This window comes from Trichosurus vulpecula, chromosome 4 (assembly GCF_011100635.1).
Source record: "Trichosurus vulpecula isolate mTriVul1 chromosome 4, mTriVul1.pri, whole genome shotgun sequence".
NCBI lineage: Eukaryota > Metazoa > Chordata > Mammalia > Diprotodontia > Phalangeridae > Trichosurus > Trichosurus vulpecula.
Window position 1 is genome coordinate 282,474,077 of NC_050576.1, and position 19,225 is coordinate 282,493,301.

Consider the following 19,225-nt stretch of genomic DNA (forward strand, 5'->3'; position numbering starts at 1 on the left):
AGAGAAGGACCCCTGCAATTAGCTGGCAGATGCTGAAGAAGAGGGGACAAAGCTCTCCCCAGGCTTAACGAAAGAAAGGACACACCACAATGGACTCAGTTGGCTTATACACAGGCACGCCCATTGCACACACTTAGCTGCTTCTCTCCTGGCCAGGCAGAGTAGGCACCCACAGCCTAAGTGTATGGTGTGGGATGATGGAGAGGAGATACTGGCTTTGGAACCGAGAGACCTGGTTTCGTACTGTGGCTCTGACACCAGCTGGATGCTCGAAGATAAGCTGCTTCTCTGAGTCTCAGTTTCCTTGTTTGCAGAATGGGCAAGATTAAACACCACTTGTTTCATGAGTTTGCTATGAGGAAAATACTTTGTAAAGTTAAAAGTACTAGACAAATGTGAGTTATTATGATGTGGCACTCAGCACAAGGGGAAGGGGAGGGGCAGAAACATTTATTATGTACTTACTATGTGCCAGAGACTGTGCTAAGTCCCTTATAAATATGTCATTGGATCCTCATAACCACTCTGTGAGGTAGGTGTATCTCCTTTTTATAGTTGAAGAAACTGAGTCAGAGAGTAAATGACTTATCCAGAGGGTGCACAGCTAGTAAGTATATGAGGCCTGATTTGAACTCCATGGCCAACACTCTATCCACTGAGCCACCTAGATGCATTGTACATAGTGGTCTCCTTTGACAGCAAAGGGCCAAGAACAACAACCACGTACTTGATTATCCTTTCTTGAAAGAATGGATGCGTATGGACATACATCTGTGTACTTCCCCTCACTCCTCAAAAACACACATGCACACATGCAGTTCAATCTGACCAGCATTTATTAAGTGTTTACAGGAAGTAGTTACTAAGTGCTGGCGACGCAGAAACAAACAAGCAAAAATAGTCCTCACAATTACAGAATAGAAGGAACCCTCAGTCGTGATCCAGGCCCACCCGAGGAATCCCTTTATAACCTACACGGTGAGTGGTCATCCACACTTTGCGTGACCTACAGCAAGGCTGTAGGCTGTTCATTCAACTTGTGGACAGCTCTAATTGTTAGCAGAGGCAGCTGGGAGGCACCATAGTGCATGGAGCACCAGACTTGGAGTCAGAAAAACTCATCTTCTCGAGTTCAAATCTGGCCTGAGACTCTTCTTAGCTGTGTGAACCTGGGCAAGTCACTAAGACCTGGTTTGCCTCAGTTTCCTCATCTGTAAAATGAGAAGGAGATGGCAAACCACTGCAATATCTTTGCCAAGAAAACGTCAAATGGGGTCACAAAGAGTCTGAACAACAAAAATTGTTAGTAAGTTTTTCCTTACTCAAGACTGAATTTGTCATTTCATGACTTCAACCCATTGTTCCTATTTCTGCCCTCTGGGGCCAAACAGAACAAGTCTAGTGCTTTCTCTAGGACAGTCAGTCAATTTATTTATTTATTTGGTAAATAATATTTTATTTTTTCCAATTACATGTAAAGATAGCTTTCAACATTCATTTTATAAGATTTTGAATTTCAAATTTTCTCCCTTCCTCCTATCCTCCCTCCCCAAGCTGATATAGGTTATACATGTGCAATCAGGTTAAATAAATTTCCACATTAGTCATGTTATGACAGAAGAAACAGAACAAAAGGGAAAAGCTACAGAAAACAAAAAATAAAAAAAAGTGAAAATAGCGTGCTTCGATCTGCATTCAGACTCCATAGTTCTTTCTCTGGATGTGGACAGCGGTTTCCATCAAGAGACTTTTGGAATTGTCTCATATCATGCAACAAGCATTCATTAAGCACCTATCGTGTTCCAGGCACTATGCTTGGGAGACAAAGGCAAAACCTCCCCTCCACCCTGCAAAAATTAGAGCCTGCTTTTAAGAAACTCAAGTCTAATGGGGGAGACAACATGCAAACAACATACGTATGTCTATGTTTACATACATGCATAATACATGGATTATGTTCTCATTATGTCTTCTCTAGGCTAAATATTCCTCAGTTCTTTATATGTATGTATCTATTCCAGGGAAGACATATAGAGAATGTGACTCATGTTTAAGAATTAAAGGGCCATCACCTCTTAAATTAGGTGTCATATTTGATTCCATACTTACATACATATATAACCTATCTAATAAATTGGAGATACTCCCAGAGGGAAGGCACTAAGATTAGATAGGCCTAGGAACAGCTTGTTGAAGGAGGTGGGATTTTAGCTGAGATTCCTAGGAAGCTGGAGAGGGTGAGAGGTGGAGATGACCAAGGAGAGTGCCGTGCCTGTTCATGAGGGCCATCCAGTGAAAAGGTTTATAACTAAGAGATGAGGTGTCAGGTAGGAGGAACGGCAAAGAGTGTCACTGGAAAGGTAGGGAAGGACTAGGACTTTAAAAGTTAAACAGAGAATTTTATATTTGATCCTGGAGTTCATAGGGAGCCACTGGAGTTTATTGAATGGGGAGGCAGGACAAGACGGCCAGATCTGGGCTTTGTGAAGATTATCACCATGGCAGCTGAGTGGAGGATGGATTGGAGTGGGGAGAGGCTTGAGGCATGGAGATCAACCAGCAGGCTGTTATGATGGTCTTGAGGTGATGAGGGCCTGCATCAGAAGTGGTGGTGATGTCAGAGGAGAGGAGGGGTGTGTGTGTGTGTGTGTGTGTGTGTGTGTGTGTGTGTGAGTGAGAGAGAGAGAGAGAGAGAGAGAGAGAGAGAGAGAGAGAGAGAGATTCTGAAGAAATAAAGGACTTGCAACTCATTGGATATGGGGGGAAAGAGAGGAGTTGAGCATGGCACCTAGGTTAAGAGGTAACAACCCTGTGAGTTCTTGAAAACACGAATTATGTTCTCTATATGTCTTCTCTAGGCTAAATATTCCTCAGTTCTTTATATGGCATGAACTCAAGGCCCCTCATCATCTTGGTGTCCTCCTACACTTTTTAATTGTATTTTCCAAAGAAAGAAATAGGATAGGGGCCGGGGTAGGTCTGATCCAGGGTTGAGAGAAGTCTTGTTCGAGCAGTACCAATAGTAACTTGAACAGGCTCCTGAGACATAGAACAGGTGGTCAGATGGGGGCAGTGGGTGTCCAATTGCCTCCCACCCCCACTTCCACCTACTCTGAATCAGACTAGGGTGTAGAGGGGCCAGGGTGTACAGGGAAGGACCCTCTTTCTGATCAGCTACTAGTCCCTAGGCATCAGACCAGGTGCTGGGGCCAGGGAAATGCTGTCTAGGTAGGTCAAATTTTAGCAGTCTGGTTAGAAGAATGTTGGTTGGAAATAAGAAGATCTGTATTTTACTCACTGCTATGACATTCACTCTGGATCTCTGTTTCTTTTGACAAATGAGATTGTTGCACAAGGTGGCCTCTAAGGTCCATATAGTTCTATGAACCTGTGAGTCAGTCTATGTGATTTGAGCTGCATTTGACAACAATTCAGCGAAGCCTTGATTTTGATAAAAATTGAGTGAACAAAGGCTTCAAATATTTTCCATCTCTGGGCCCTCAGTTTCCTTTTCTGCACAATAAAAAAATTGGATTAGATGATCCCAAAGGATTGTTCCAGTTCTAATAGATTTAATTATCACAATACTTTTTGGGGTATGTGTGTGTGACTATAAGCCCTCTTCCACCCATAACATCATCTTTTCGCTATAGGGGTTACCATCCTAGACCCATTCCCAAGAATTTTCTTGGAATTCAAGTTCTCTGCATGGAGATGATAATAGAATTCAGGGGAACTGATGAGGTCACAAAATGAAGTTATATAGAGCAGAGAGGGGAGAATCTGGCCAGACTCATGGCTGACATTCTTGTTAGGATGAAGTTGCTATATGATGATCTAACAAAGAAGACTGAGCAGACGTGTTCAAATGGGAGGAAAACCCAACAGGAAGCAATTTCATGGAAGCTAAATCAGGAGAATATCCAGGAGGAGAAGATGATGAACAATGTCAAAAGCTTCAAAGGGGTCAAGAAGGAGGGAAACTAACAAAGAGCCTTTGATTTAGCAATTAAGAGATCACTGAAAAACTTAGAGAATACACTTTAAGTCAAGTAGTGGAGTTGGAAGTCATACTGCGTTTCACTTATTGTGAATGAAGCAGAAGGTGAAGAAGTAGAGACAATGAATGTAGATGGCTTTTTCTACGAATCTGGCTAGGAAAGGTGCAGGGTTTCAGCTCTCATCCTTGGGTGCTTGTTGTGATGTCAATACACCCTGGCACATGCATGTATATTTCTAATTATTAGGCAGTTTTTTCCTCCCTTAGGCTTCCCATCAAACCCAAATTTGCCCCTATAACTCCCAGCCATTGTTCTTTGTACTGCCCTATAGGGCCAAATCAAAAAAGTCAAATCCCTCTTGAACATGAAAGCCAATAATTTATTTGAAGGCAGATCTCATCCTCCTTCTCTGCTCCCCAGTCTTTCTTCTCTTCTCCATGTTCAACATTCCCAGTCCCATCAGCTGACCTTTGGATGACCTGGACTCAAGGCTCTCCTCTGTTTGTTTTCCAGCTCCTCCATTTTCTTCCTGTATGATATCACCTAGAATTGAGCACAACATACAGTTGAGGTCTACCTCTTCAAGACAGAGCACAGAGGGGCCTCTTTAATATCTGGAAGCTATTCCTTTCTTAATTCAATCCTAGACCACATTAATTCTCTTTTGGCTGCCGTATCATAATCCTGACTCATATAAAGCTTGCTCCCTACCAAGACTCCCAGAGCTTTTTGAGACAAATTGATGTTAAATTAGGACTCTCCTTTTTTTTGAGAACTTGTTTTTATTTTTTTTGGAGACCAAGCATGAGACTACCCAGTACCCAGGGCATAATGGGAATCTAATAAATACTTATTGATGGATTGTTCCCTAGTGGATTTCTTCCTATTAGATTCAGCCAATTAATCACCAAGAATTAATTGTCTAGTATATTTCAAGCATTGTGCCAGGTGCTGGGGACACAGAGACCAAGTAAAACAATCCCTATTCAGAAGCAGCTTGCATTCTAATGGGGAGATGCGTGCCTATATAAGTACTTCCTGAATACATATAAAGAGAATAGTTGTCGGGGTCTGCATAAGTCTCATGTGGAAGGTAGTAACTGAGCTGTGTCTTGGTGGAAGAGAGGGATGCTATTGAGTAGGTGGTGAGGAAGGAGCACATTCCAGATAGGAAGGTTAGCCTATGCTATAACTCAGAGACAGGAAGTGAAGCGCTGTGTGTGAGGACCAAAAAAAATGCCAGATCATCAGGGCAGATCATCAATAAGATGAATACTGTAAAGATAGGTTGGGGCCAGGAGGTAAAGGGCTTTAAAAGTTAAAGAGAATTTTAATTTTCTCCTAGAGGCAATATGGAGCCAGTGGAGTTTGTTGATTGGGGAGGGACATAGTCACCTCTGCACTTGTAACAATATGGAGGATGGAGTGAAGTAGGGAGAGAATTGAGGCTTAGAGGTAAATTAGGGGGCTATTGCCATAATCTAAGTGAGAGACGATGAGGACCTAAATTAATGGGGATGCCGTGTAGGTAGAGAGAAGGAATTGGATTCAAGAGATGCTGTGGGGATAGAGAATAGCAAGGTTTGGTAACTGATTGGGTACGGGGTGAGGGAAAGTGAAGATAATACTGAGTTTAGGAACCTGGGAGAATGCAAAGATTGTTGGTACCTTTGACAGAAATAGAGAAATTTGGAAGAGAGGTGGGTTTGAGAGAAAAGGTAATGAGTTCTAGTTTGGATATGTTGAATTTGAGATGTTTCTGAGACATCCAATTTGAATGTACAATAGACAGTTTGCTCATGGGCTGGGTATATATATATATATGTATATATATATATATATATACATATATAGATCTGCGAGTAATCAGCATGGAGATGATAATTAAAACCATAAGAGTTGCTAATCAAGAGAGAAAGAGAAGTCTACATGGGAGAGAACCTTAGGAAGTGCCCAAAGTTAGGGGAGATGATATGGATAATGAGTTAGCCAAGAAGACTGGGAATGGTCAGACAGGTAAAAGGAGAACTAGGAGAATGATGCCCTCAAAACCCAGAGAGGTGAGAATATCCAAGATAGGATGGTCAATAGTGTCAAATGTAGCAGAGACCTCAAGAAGGATGAGAGCTGTAAAAAGATAATCAGATTTGGCAACTACGAGATCACTAGTACCTTTGAAGAGAGCAGTTTCTTTTGAGAGGGAACCTTAGACTACAAATTGCAAAGGGTTAAGAAGTGAGTGAAAGGAGAGAAGCAAAGGTAGCATTTTTAGACAACCTTTTAGGAGTTTTGTTGGGAAAAGGAAGGGGAGTTATAGAATGAAAGCTTGAGGGAATGGTAAGACCTAGTGAAGGTTTTTTAAGGATGGGAAGATTTGGGTATGTTTGAAGGCAGTGGGGAAGGAACCAGGAGATAGAAGATTGGATAGAAGGTGGGGATGATTGAAGTTGCAATACGCTAAAGAACATGGAAGGGAATGGAGATCAGGAACATATGTACAGGGACTTGGCAAGGAGAAAGGCCATCTCATTTTTATAGGCTGGATGAAAGAAGGAGAGAGTGGGGGATGATGTCAAGGGGTTTTGAGATAAAGCTAAGGGGATAAATGAAATTCACATAGCATGGCCTCAGTTTTCTTAGTAAAGTAAGGGGTGAGGTCCTTAGCTGAGAGAGGGGAGCAAAGGGAAGTGTGGGATATTTGAGGAGGTTTGGAATAGCTTCTGTGGGGATTGAGCTAGGGAATCAATTAGGGAGGAATAAAGGGACTGTCTTGCTGCAGGAAGGGCTCAGTTGAAGTTGGATAACATGAATTTATAATGCATTCAATCAGTAGACTTCCTCAAGCTCCTTTCAGCAGCATGCAAGCCAGAGTTGAAGAGACAGATGGTGGGACTCATCCAGGGTTGAGGTTTGGCAAGGGGTGAGTGGCAGTAGGATGAGAGGGGAGGGTGAGAGATTTGAGAATAGAAGATAGTATATAGTTGAGTACACTAAGTACAGGGCTGAGATTTGAAAGGGTGGAAAGTGAAGGCCAAGAAGGAGCAAAGGCCTGAGAAAGCACTGAGGAGAGGAGGGATTGAGGGTTGGGATGGGTGTTACAAGTAGGTGTAGGAGGCATAGGGAGAGATCGAATTACAGGAGGCTTTATTCCAATGTTGTGTTAGAGTTTTTGATTAAGGAAGTATAATACTTGTTGGTAATGGCAAGATCCTGGGGGTAGCTAGGTGGTGCAGTAGATAGAGTGCTGGAACACTCATCTTAGAGAGTTCAAATCTGGCCTCAGACACTTACTAGCCATGTGACCTTGGGCAAGTCACTTAATCTTGTTTGCCTCAGTTTATCTATAAAATGAGCTGGAGAAGGAAATGGTGAACCACTCTAGTATTTTTGCCAAGAAAACCCCAAATGGGGTCACAAATAGTCGGACATGACTGAAATGACTCAACAACAACAACAACAACAATAAATGATGAGGTCCAGGGTGTGATCATCCCTGTGTGTAGCTGAAATAGAATGGAATAGGTGATGAAATTTAAAAAAAACCTGAGGAACTGTAGGTTAGGGAGCTTGAGAGAGCATCAGTTTGGATGGTGGAGTCCTCTAAGGACAAGAGTTTGGAAGGTGAAGAAGATAGCGAGCCAGGTGCTGAACTCTTTAAGCATGAACGAGAATGTACTGGTGGTAAGTAAACAACAGTCGCTGTGATCTTAATTAGGTGGAAAATTTTAATTGATTGAACTTCAAAGGAGGAAAGGATGTTGAGTAATAATAGCTAAGGGAGAATCTAGAAGTATAATTCTTGTAAAAGGAATATTCTCAGTCTCCCTCCTGGACCAACGTGTTGGGAGTATAAATAAAAGTATGGCCAGTGTTGGAGAGGATAACTAGGAATGTGTTGTCATCAAGGAGGAGCTAGCCTTCAATGAGGGATAGTATTTGTGAAGAGTGTGAGAGAAAGAGGTACAGAATGATGGGAAGTTTGTTCACCATTGGAGGAGAATTCCACAGGGTGCAGTAGAAAGGGTGGCCAGGGTTGGACTGGAACATGGATGAGGTAAGTTGAGGAAGATACAAATGAGAGAACGAGAGGAGGAGGTTGATAAGGGTTTGCTTCTATATGGCTCCTATGTGATATACAGGAACAGGGAGAAAAATGGGAGGTAGGGGACTGTTAACCATAAGAGGAGTAGTAGTAGTAGTAGTAGTAGTAGTAGTAGTGGTAGTAGTAGTGGTAGTAGTAGTGGTAGTAGTAGTAGTAATGGGTGGCAGATTGGATAGACTCAGCCCAATGCTTTAATCTGTCAAAACTGTTTTGGGTCCTAACCCTGTGATCTAATGTATGAATGATGCCTTCCAGTTTTGTGTTATCTACAAAATTGGCATGTGCCATCTATTCCTTTTTCCAAGTAATTGATAAAAATGTTAAATAGTGCAGGGTCAAACAAAGATGTCTGGGTCACTCTACTAGAGACCTGCTGCCATAGACATCATAGAGACACTGAACCAAATGACTGTCATTTGGGTTAGCCATGCACTCAGTTCTGAATCCATTTACTTAGAATATTGTTTAGTTCTCTTCTCTGTACCTTTTCCAACAAGAATAATATAAGATAATTAATAAAATTGAAGCCAGAATTCCTGACTTACTCTCCCAACCTATATACAATTAGATGAAAACACAAGAGCAAGTGAGCCCTTTGGGAGGGGGTAAGACCTTAGTTTTCAGGGACAGAGAGTGGTTTCACCATAGGGAGTCATCTCTTAGCAATCATTAGGCCTGTGGGCCCTGAAAGTCAAGGGACGTGTGGAGGGCTACCTTCCTTACATGTCTATGTCTCCAGGATGTGCTCTCTCACCCACCATTCAAAGTCCACGCTTGCTTCTCAAATGTCCTCCTTGGTTCTCCCAGCAGACTCTCCAAATTCACAGAAGTACATTCTCCACTTACACAGGCATACCACATGAGAGGCTCAGTGGTCTCACTGTTAATCAAGAGACACATCATCTATCCCTGCAGCATTGTCCTTCAGGAAACTGCCCACCCAGTTAGGTGGAGGTGTTACACAATGCACTGCTGCAATCTTGTTAAACTATATGCAAAACATTCTATAGATTTTCCAGTTCAGGAATCTTGTCAAAAAAAGGAAACAAAGATATTCATAATGTCCTTTTTTCCTTCCTCCCTCCCTCCCTCCCTTCCTTCTTTCCTCCCTTCCTTCTTCCCTCCCTTCCTTCCTTCCTTCCTTCCTTCCTTCCTTCCTTCCTTCCTTCCTTCCTTCCCCCTCCTTCCCTTCCCCCTCCTTCCCTTCCTTCCTTCTTTCCTTCCTTCCTTTTTCCCTTCCTTCCTTCTTCCCTTCCTTCCTTCCTTCCCTCCCTCCTTTCCTTACTTTCTTTTCTTCCTCCCTCCCTCCCTTTCTTCCTCCCTCCCTTCCTTCTTTCTTCCCTCCCTTCCTTCCTTCCTCCCTCCTTTCCTCCCTCCCTCCCTTCATCCCTCCTTCCCTTCCTTCTTCCCTTCTTCCTCCCTCCCTTCCTTCTTTCCTTCCTTCCTTCTTTCCTTCCTTCTTCCCTTCCTTCCTTTACTTCTTCCTGCCTTCTTCCTCCCTCCCTCCCTTCCTCCCTCCCTTCCTTCCTCCCTCTCTTCCTCCCTCCCTCCCTTCCTTCCTCCCTCTCTTCCTCCCTCCCTCTCTTCCTTCCTTCCTTCTTTTCTTCCTTCTTTCCTTCCTTCCTTCTTTTCTTCCTTCCTTCCTCCCTTCCTCCATCCCTCCCTTCCCTCCTTCCCTCCATCTTGCCCTTTTTTCTACTTCTACTTCCAGAAGATTTTTCCTTTTATCTAACTTAAGTCATAGCTCTTCCTCTTTGCTTTGGGTCATAGTTAATATCTAATAAATTCTTAAACTTAGGAGTTATTTTGCCTGGAGGAATGAGATAGCTTTTGTAGCACTAAGTTGCATTGGTGATTTTTACTATTTTTGTATAAGGGATTAAAAGTAAGCTCATGTTTTAGGGGATCTTGCCTCCTTCCCTCATTTCTTTTTACTGTCTCTTAGACTGCCATATCTAAACCCTTGCCTGATACTATCCATTTGAGCCCTACATCTCTTGTAGCCATCCCTTTCTCTACATTCATACGGCCACCATTCTAGCTCAGGCCCTTATCATTTCTCATTTGGACTATTTCGGTAGCCTCCTGATTCCTCTCTCTGCTCTGGTCTTTGTCCTTTTCAATCTGTCCTCCACACAGCTGCTGGATTGATAATTCCCTAAGTTACAGATCTGATAATGTCATTCATCCAAGAAGCTTCAGTGTCTTCTTATTATCTATATGACAGAATGCAAGTTCCTCCATCTGGCATTAAAACTCCTTCACAATCTAACTCCCACCTCTCATTCTGGATTAATTAATATTGTTTCCCTTCACACACTCTGTGTTCTAGCCCAAAATAGCCCAACTTCCTATTCTCTGTAAAAGAAATTCCAACTCCTGCCTTCATGTGTTTGCAGCTTTCCTCATTCTTGGAATGCTCCACCTCACCCCTTCACCTTTGCCTCATAGAATCCCTAGCTTTCCTCAAAGCACAACTTAGGTACCAAGTTCTACATGCAACGGTTCCTCATCTTCCAAGTTGTCATGCTCTCTGAGCCTCCCTTCAATTACTGTGCATTTACTCCAGATATTTTGCACTCACTTAACTGTGTATATACTGTTTCTCTCAATAGAAGATAGCCTCGTTGAAGGCAGGGACAATTCCATTTTCTTTCTTTTATTCACAGTGCCTAGTACAATGTTCAACATACACTGAACACCCACTGAAGTAGATGTTCAGTAAGTACTTGTTCTTTTGCTTCTCCTCTCTTTCTTTCTCTCTCTCTCCCTTCCTCCCTCTCTCCTCCTTTCCTCTTCCTCTTTCTTTCTCTTTTCTTCCCCCTCTCTCCCTCCCTACTTCCTTCCCATCTCTCTCTCCCTCCTCCCTTTCTCTTCCCCTTACCTCCTATTTTCCCAACTCTCCTTTCTCTCTTTTTCTCTCTGACATTCTATCTTTTCCCTCTCTTTCATCTTTCCCTCTCTGTCACCTTCTATCTTTCTTTCTCTCCTCTCTTTCTTCCCCCTCCGTGTCTTTCTATCTTTACCTCTCTATACTTATGGGAAGAAAAATGGTGAGCATGTCGTTCTCCAAATCTTCCCAAACAACTGTGCCACATAGCAGGCAAGCGAAAAGGAAAAACAGGAAGCAAGTCATAACTGACTATGACAGCTTCTTCGAAACTGGCCCATTTTGCAGCCAAATACTTAGGCAGCACAACCTGAGATGATGACCCTTTCCCATTGCTCCACTCCCCTCTTTTCTGGCTACCCAGCAATTTTGGTTATGCTTCAGGTCATGACCTGGGCTTGCTGGTGGTTTTCTCCTTCTATGGCAGGGAAAAGTTGATCTCTACAAACTGCATGGGCCAAGTTCAAGGTCACTTATGAACACCTAAGAATCCTCTGCCAGCCCCATCCCCTAGACAGCTGCATAGCCACCAAAACCTAGCGGAGTTCTCTCTTCTTGCCAGCATACCTAGTCCACTGAATTGGAGCCCAACTGGAAATCTACAAAGGACGTTTGTTTTGGATGCTTCATAGCAGTTTGGGTTTGGGTCAGAAATAGTTTCCTAAAGTCTGGTGCTCATATAATTATTTTCATTGTGTTTTCAACCCTATACCCTGTCCTCTTTTCCATTTTCCTTAATTTTTCATAAAAAAGCACTAGAGATATTTGATTATTTCAGTGGGTAGGCTGTCATGGAGTTCTACAAATGTACATCATTCCATTGTTGATGAGTGCTGATCGTATTGACATCTACTCGTTTATTAAAGTTTCTGTGACCTGTGCACTCACAGCAATGAAGGGAAAGGGTCCTAAGACTCTGAACAGGAAGGACCTTTGATCACATGTGCCAAAACCTTTGTTTTACAGCTAGAGAAAGAGACCAGAGAAGGGAAACGGATTGTCCAAGGTCATGCCAACTTGTTAGAAGGGCTGTCATGGGGAAGAAAGAATTCCACTTTTGTATAGTTTTAGGAGACGGATCTGGGACTGATTGGTAGACGTGATAGGGAGGTAGATCCCACTTCAATATAAGGAAGAATTTTGTAAGAGTTAGAGACGGCCAGCAACATTAGTCTTCTCCAATAGTAAAGCATCCTGACCCTGTAATTGTATAAGCAAAGGCTAGATGATCATTTGCTGGGAATATTGCAAAGGGGAGTCTTAAGCTGAGAGGTAGAGCTGACTAGATGACATTTAGGGCCCCCTCTGACTCTAAGATTTTAGGGAGCTCTCTCATGTGGGACAAGAACTGGAATCGGGAGCCTAGGTTCTAGACTTCATTCAGCGACTAAAGAGCTGGGTGATCTTGGACAAATCACTTTCCCTCTCTGAGATTTAGTTTCCACATTTGTAAAATGAAGGGGTTGAACAAAATTATCTCTACAGCTCCCCTCAGCTCTAATGTTCTGTGATTTTATGGCATCTTTACCATTTTTGTTGTTGTCGGTGGTTTTTTAGTCATGTCTGATTCTGTGATCCCATCTGGGTTTTTCTCGGCAGTGATACTGGAGTGGTTTGCTATTGCCTTCTCCAGTTCACTTTTATAATTGAGGAAACTGAGGCAAGCAAGATTTAAATGTCTGATGCCAGATATGAACTCAGGAAGATGAGTCTTCCTTACTTCAGGCTTGGCACTCTATCCACCATTCTACCTAGATACCCTACCTTAACTATTATCCTTCCTAACCCAGATTATGCCTTTTCTCCAATGTAACTATCGACTATACCCTCAATAATAGCTATACTGCTACCATTGTGCACTCAGCTTGGCCCTTACCCCACTTAATTACCTCCCACTCTGCCTTTGCTTTGTGTCTATGGAGGGAGGTTAGTGAACTGAAGGGAAAGCATAGAAGTGTAGACTGTCAGAGCTGGAGGAGGGCTCACAGATCACTTAGCACAATTCCTTCACTGTATAGATGAGGAAGCTGAGGGAAATGCTTTGGTCAAGGTCGCTCAGCCAGTTAGAGGTGGAGCTTGTGTTAGAACAAGGGCTAGATTCCCCCCTTCTAAAAAAAGAGGGTCGGATCAGAGGATCTTTGCTGCTTGGGTGGCCTAGGATTCTATGATTTTAAACCTTCTAACTTGCAGTCCAGAGGGCTGGAGAAGATTCTCTCTGCCCTTCCTCCCCCCATGCACTGATTCTCAAAAGGCAAGTGTCACTGGAATTCTCTCCCAGTTCCAAAGAACCAAGTGCGTTGGAGAAGAAAAGAACAGGGCTTGCACATTTCCAGAGAGCCAAGCACGTGTAACGAGGGGGAAAAAACAACACACACAACAAAAAAGAAACCCAAAGCTGGCGCTAAAGGAGGCAGATTTTCACTTGACCTCCAAGAGCTGGAACAAGGACAGGAATTGGGCTCAGCCTTCCTCAGGGGGCATATGGGTTGCATGGAAAACCATCCCATGGCCAAGACTCCTTGTCTTCTTAATTCTTCCCAACCATCAGTCCCTTCTGACCCCAGGGAACAATGCACCTCTGTGCTGAAGGGTTTCAGCCAGAGAGGCCTATGACTGCATCTTTTGTGATGGTTAAAAAGAGGAAGAAAGAAGGAGCCGATTTGGGCGTCTGCGTGTGTGAATCACCCAGTGTCACATGGCCAGCCCGGCTGTAGTGGCTCTGTGTGCTTGGGTAAGGGCATGTGGGGAGCATGGCCTGGGCCCACACCCTGCAACCGTCTGGTCAGCCAGCTGCAGGGTGCCTGACGCTTGAGAGTGATGGAGGTGAATTGGCACAGGGCTGGGGGAGAGGCGGAAGGTTTTCAAAAGAGGAAGCCATTTCCCAAGCAGATAAGATACTCTAGAATTTGTTTTTTCGGGGCTCTAGGGTAACTCTGAGCAATTTAGTTTACTACCAATCATAGAGCCAGGACTAGGAGCTGGGTGACTTGCATCCTAATCCCAGGTCTCTGGTGAAGCAGATCTCTGGGATTCTAGCCTGCCTGGGGAGCTATCTGAAATAGCCCCTATGCCTTTCCCTCTGGTGAGAGTGACCTTGTCCCCCAGCCCAGAAATAAGGGAAAGGGAGGTGGAGAATCATTCTTGGGCTGGAGAAGAAGCCATAGCCCTTCTCTGGGGCAATGAAATACAAGCAAGTTGAGTAGGAACTGGGGAATGCCCCAGAGTTAGCTTGAGGAAGGAGGATCAGAATCCTTGTCTTCAGGTCTTTGAAAGATTATCCTATTTCTCTTCTCATCTGAAGACAAAATGGCAAGAAATGGATATAAAGGATGGCATAAGAGTTTTGGATTAGTTACCAAAGTGGGGGGTACCTGAGTGGATGGGCTATGTGAAGATGGGGCAGGCTGCTGAGGAAGGGAATGATGTCTCCTTTCCTGGAAGTCACCTTCTCTCTAGTTTTGGGGAAACCTAGCCTGGAGACAGGGGGATGGACTTAGTGGCCAGGTTAGGGATGATGGGCGATCCAAGTCAGCTAGAGCCTTAGTCTAGACTGTTCAATTCCCTTCGGTGGTTCCCTATTCTCTACTAAATAAAACTGGAGACTATTTTGCCTGTCCTTTACCCTTCCCAATCTGGCACTTCCCAACTTTTCCAGATGTACTTTGTATTATTCTCCACTATAGTTACACTGGCCTCTTTTCTTGCCTCTGAACATGACGACTCTTCAGTCTCTTAGCCTTTGCTCATGCTGTTCTCTGTGCCTGACATGCCTGCATTACCGATTGAATTCTTCCCCATTCTTTAAATTCCCTCTGGTCCTCACCGGTAAGTCACCCTTTCCTCCTGGGACTTCACATGGCACCTGGTTTTGTGCTATCAGATATATCCTTATGCATACAGATTGTATCTCCCTATTTGCCTGTAACTCCATGAAGGCAGGGACCTTGGCTTATTCACGCCCTCTGCCTCAACCCTCCATGCTGCATTCTTCATCCACATAGCAGATGCTTAATTTGTTGAATTGATTTTGTGCTTGCATGTGTTCTCACTGATGGGCAGCAGAGGGCAGTCTGTCACTATAGAAGAGGGATACCTCAATTCTGCTGCCTCATCTCTTTTTCCCATCCCTCTCCTCTTGCCCTTAATCTTTTAAAACCGAGGCAAATAAGTGAGACTCTTTCTCTTGCACTCAGACACAAACTAAACTCTGTTTGAGTGACATAGATTTGACTTGTGGGCACCCTTGCTTGGAAAATTCCTCCTGCCCCCTCAGCACTCCCTAGTCCCATCTTTGCAGTGGTCAGAATACACCCAGCTCTCCCCTTCTTTAAAGCACTGGTACCAAGTTCTATCTGGTCACCCCAACCCTGCAACTTTCCCCTGCCCTATGCCCTCCCTATGGTCAATAAAACCTCCCCTGACACACAGTGATAGACTTAACAAGGGTGAAATGGAACAAGGCAGACTGAGTAGAATCAGATGCCCTTCTTTCCTCTTCCTCACTGACCTCTCTGGACCTTCCCCATCTCCATCTCTTGAAGAAGCAACAGGATTCAATGAAAATCAATACATTTTTGTTCTGTATCTACTAAATGCAAGGCTCTGTGTCAGGCCTTTAAGGATATAAAAAATAAAATAATAGAACAATCCCTGACCTCAAAGAGGTTGCATTTTATTGGATGGAGCAGACCTAAGACATCTGGGAACTGAGAGGTAAGACATCTGGCTTCTAATTCTATTCTGACTCCAAGTCACTTTATCTCCTTGGCCTTCTCTATCCCTACCTATAAAATGAATGAGGGACCCTGGAAGGTACCTTCCGACACTAATAGCTTATAACTGATGTCACTTGACCACTAAGCTTTGCTCCACAATCGTGGAAACAGTTTCCTTACCAAGTGTTTTTGGTGATGTCTTCACTGTTTGGTGGCTAAGCACTTTCTACGTCTAGGCTGTACCGACATTTGCTGGTGGAATTCAGTCCCCTCTCATTGGTTTTGTCAGTATAGGAAACTCCTGGTTTGAAAACTCCTTCTGCCCATATAGATCAGCAACTCACCTAACTCCCACTTAGAGCTGCCTGCGTGATGTGCCTCAAATCATCTCGGAACATGGAGTCATTTTGACTGTAAAGTTGGTTATTTTCTTTGGCTAAAGCCATGATCTTTGGCCATTACATCAAGTCAAGTCAATAAGCACTTATTAAGGCTTATTTTGTGTAAAGTCCTGGGAATACAAATACAAGCAGAAAGAAAGACAGTCTCTGCCCTCATGGATCTTTCATTCTAATGGGAGAAGAAAACGCACAAAAGGGAGTGATTAAAGATGGAAGAGACTAAAGTACTAGAACTGGGACCAGTGTAGAGCAAGTTCTAGAGAGTAGATATTTCATTACTTTTTTTTTTTTTAGTATATTTTCATATCCTTTTACCTAAAACCTCTAGCTAAATTTGGACAGCACTTCATATAACCCTGTAATTGTACAAATGAAGTGATTGGCCCAAGGTCACATAGTAAGTATCTGAGCTGGGATTCCAGCCCAGATCTCCTAAATCTAGTGCATTATCTGATCTACACCCAGCCTGCCTCTCATCTACTTAAATTCTAAAAAGGGAACCTGTTTTCAGTTCTGTCTACACCTTCTCACTTAATCAATTTAGCTTCCATTCTAGCTTTTCGAATGGTTGTTTCTATATTGTAGATACAGCCTTTGGCTATTCAGGACGCCCAGAGCCTACCCAATGAGTCAGACGAGTAATGTAAATTATTTATAATATAGATGGCTTTGAATAAATCAATTAACAAAAATGACACGTGGTCACATTTTTGAGGCATGCCTTAAAACTAACTTGTAGTTTTCTGTTAGGAACAAAGTGATTGAGTGCAGACCTGCTGAGTCCCAGAGCGTAGCCTCCAACAACTAGGTGGGCAAAGCAGTACAAAAGCGCCCGATTCTACATAGCAAGATTCTGGGGTCAGCATCAGGAATAAACTCCAGGCCTCATTCCCTCCAAGCAGCATATATCTGCCCCTTTTCTTAAGAGAAAGGGCCCAGCACCGTTCTCAGCATTTGATTACGATCGCTAGACAATCCCCTCTATCCCCACCCCAGGCCAACTCAGGGACAAGCCAGCTGCAGTTGCAGTGAAGATACAGCCTCCCAGTCAGTTTTCCATTATTTGCCAGTGTTATTATTTGCCTGGTAGATTAACCATGGCAACTCAAAGCTACCTCCCCGAAACACTTCCCTTTGCTTTTCATCTGGTTGTTTCCAGTTGGTGGGAGAGCTTCTGATAGCAGTGAGAAGGGACATGTTATGCCTGGTTCTTTTCATTTATTTATTTTTTTTGGAGGAGGGGGGATTTCTTTTCTATTTTTCTATTTTTTATTTGGTTCTTTTATACTTTTCCAAATGCTTCAACATTCACTTTCTCATTTGATTCTCACAACTACCCTTTGAGGTGAAGAGGATTTAATGTTACTGTTCCCCTTTTGCTGATGAGGAAACTGAGTCCTGAGAGGGATATCTCTTGTGGCACACAGGAACTAGAACCCAGGTCTCCTGCCTCTAGTCCTCTAATCCTTCCATGACACAAGAGAGAGGGAGCAGCAGCTCTAGTAATGGAACCCAAGAACCCTGGCTCCCTGGACTGGAGCCTAACCTGGAAGGTGGAAGCCTTAGAGCCCAGAGCTCCCCAAGTCTTAGGAGGTCAGAGTAAATCCTGTGCCCTGGTCCGTGCAATGCACGGCTTCTTCTGCTGCTCAGTGCCTGGAACGCCTGGGGCAGCCCACGCCCAGGATTTCATTCCTAATGCGGGTTTTGATTGGGGGTTTTGTTGGGTTTATCCCTAGCTTAAGGATTGGGGTGTGAGGCGTGGGCTTTCCCACAGAAACCACAGCCGTTAACTGTCTCATGTCTGGGAGACAAGCAGGATTGCCAGGCACGGAGCTGCCAGCCAAGGGGCGGCTGCCAGGGAAGGATGAGGGGAGGAGGGAGGGAAAGAGTTTCCTTCTGCTTTCAGTGGTATTGCTCTTTGCTTGGGGGCTTTCTAACCAACTGACTGGCTTAGATTTCTTTATAGTGAGCTATACCTCCCCTCCTCCAGACTCCCTTTCCTACTCCACTTCTCCCATGCTCTGTTTCAGGCCAGATTGAGAGAGAGGCAGGGACAAAGAAAGACAGGTCAACCTCTCTGTCACAGAATAACAGAACTGGGAAAGAGCCTTGGAATATAGAATAATTAGGGCTGGAAGAAGATCCAAACCATAGGATGTCAGAACATAAAATGTCAGAGCTGGAAGGTCCTTAGACTCTAGAATGTTAGAATGTAGGACAAAGCATGGCAGACCTGGAAAGGACTTTAGAAATCACTTCTCTCACCCCATCTTTACTTTTGAGCCATTTTACCACACCCCCAGGGGTGGGGGTGGGGGGCAGGTTGGATGAAATAATTTCTAATCGCCCCTCTTCCCATACTAATCTGGGCTATACACCTTGATAGGGATTCTTAACCTGACATCTGTGAACTTAAAAAAATTAATAGTTATATTTCAATGCAATTAAATTCTTTTTAATCCTATGTATTTTATATATTTAAAAAAAATAATTCTGAGAAGGGGTCCATAGGTTTCACCAGACTGCCAAAGGCATCCAGGTCACAAAAAGGAAGAACTCTTGCTTTAAGAGCTAGGTTGGGCTGTACTCATTTTAAAACTGAAGTCTTTCATAGGTCAATATCCCAGTTACCAAGATCATTTATGACAGACTTGGGATTAAAAAGACAACAACTGTCTATTAGTTGCCCATAGTGCACCTCCCAATCTCTAGTGGCTTGGTAGTTACTGAGGACTGTGCATACAGTAGGAGATTAAGTGACTTTTATGTTGATTCTGAGGATTAAAAAACTTCTCATTTGGCCCATGGTTCCTCTCTCCTCCCCTTCCTAACCTTTTGCCACAGCTTTTAAGCAGGAGAAACGCTAACCTGGCTTGAGTTTCCTCTCCTTTAAATGCACCTGAGTGGTGTTGGGGAGAACAGAAATTGAAGAGACAGAGAACAGGACAGAGATGTAAGAGAGCACTTAGCCCAGTGCCTGGCACATGTTGTTTTTGTTGTTCAGTAATTTTCAGTCATGTCCAACCCTCTTTGGGTGTTTTCTTGGCGAAGATACTGGAGTGGTTTGCCAGTTTCTTCTTCAACTCTTTTTACAGATGAGGAAACTGAGGCAAACA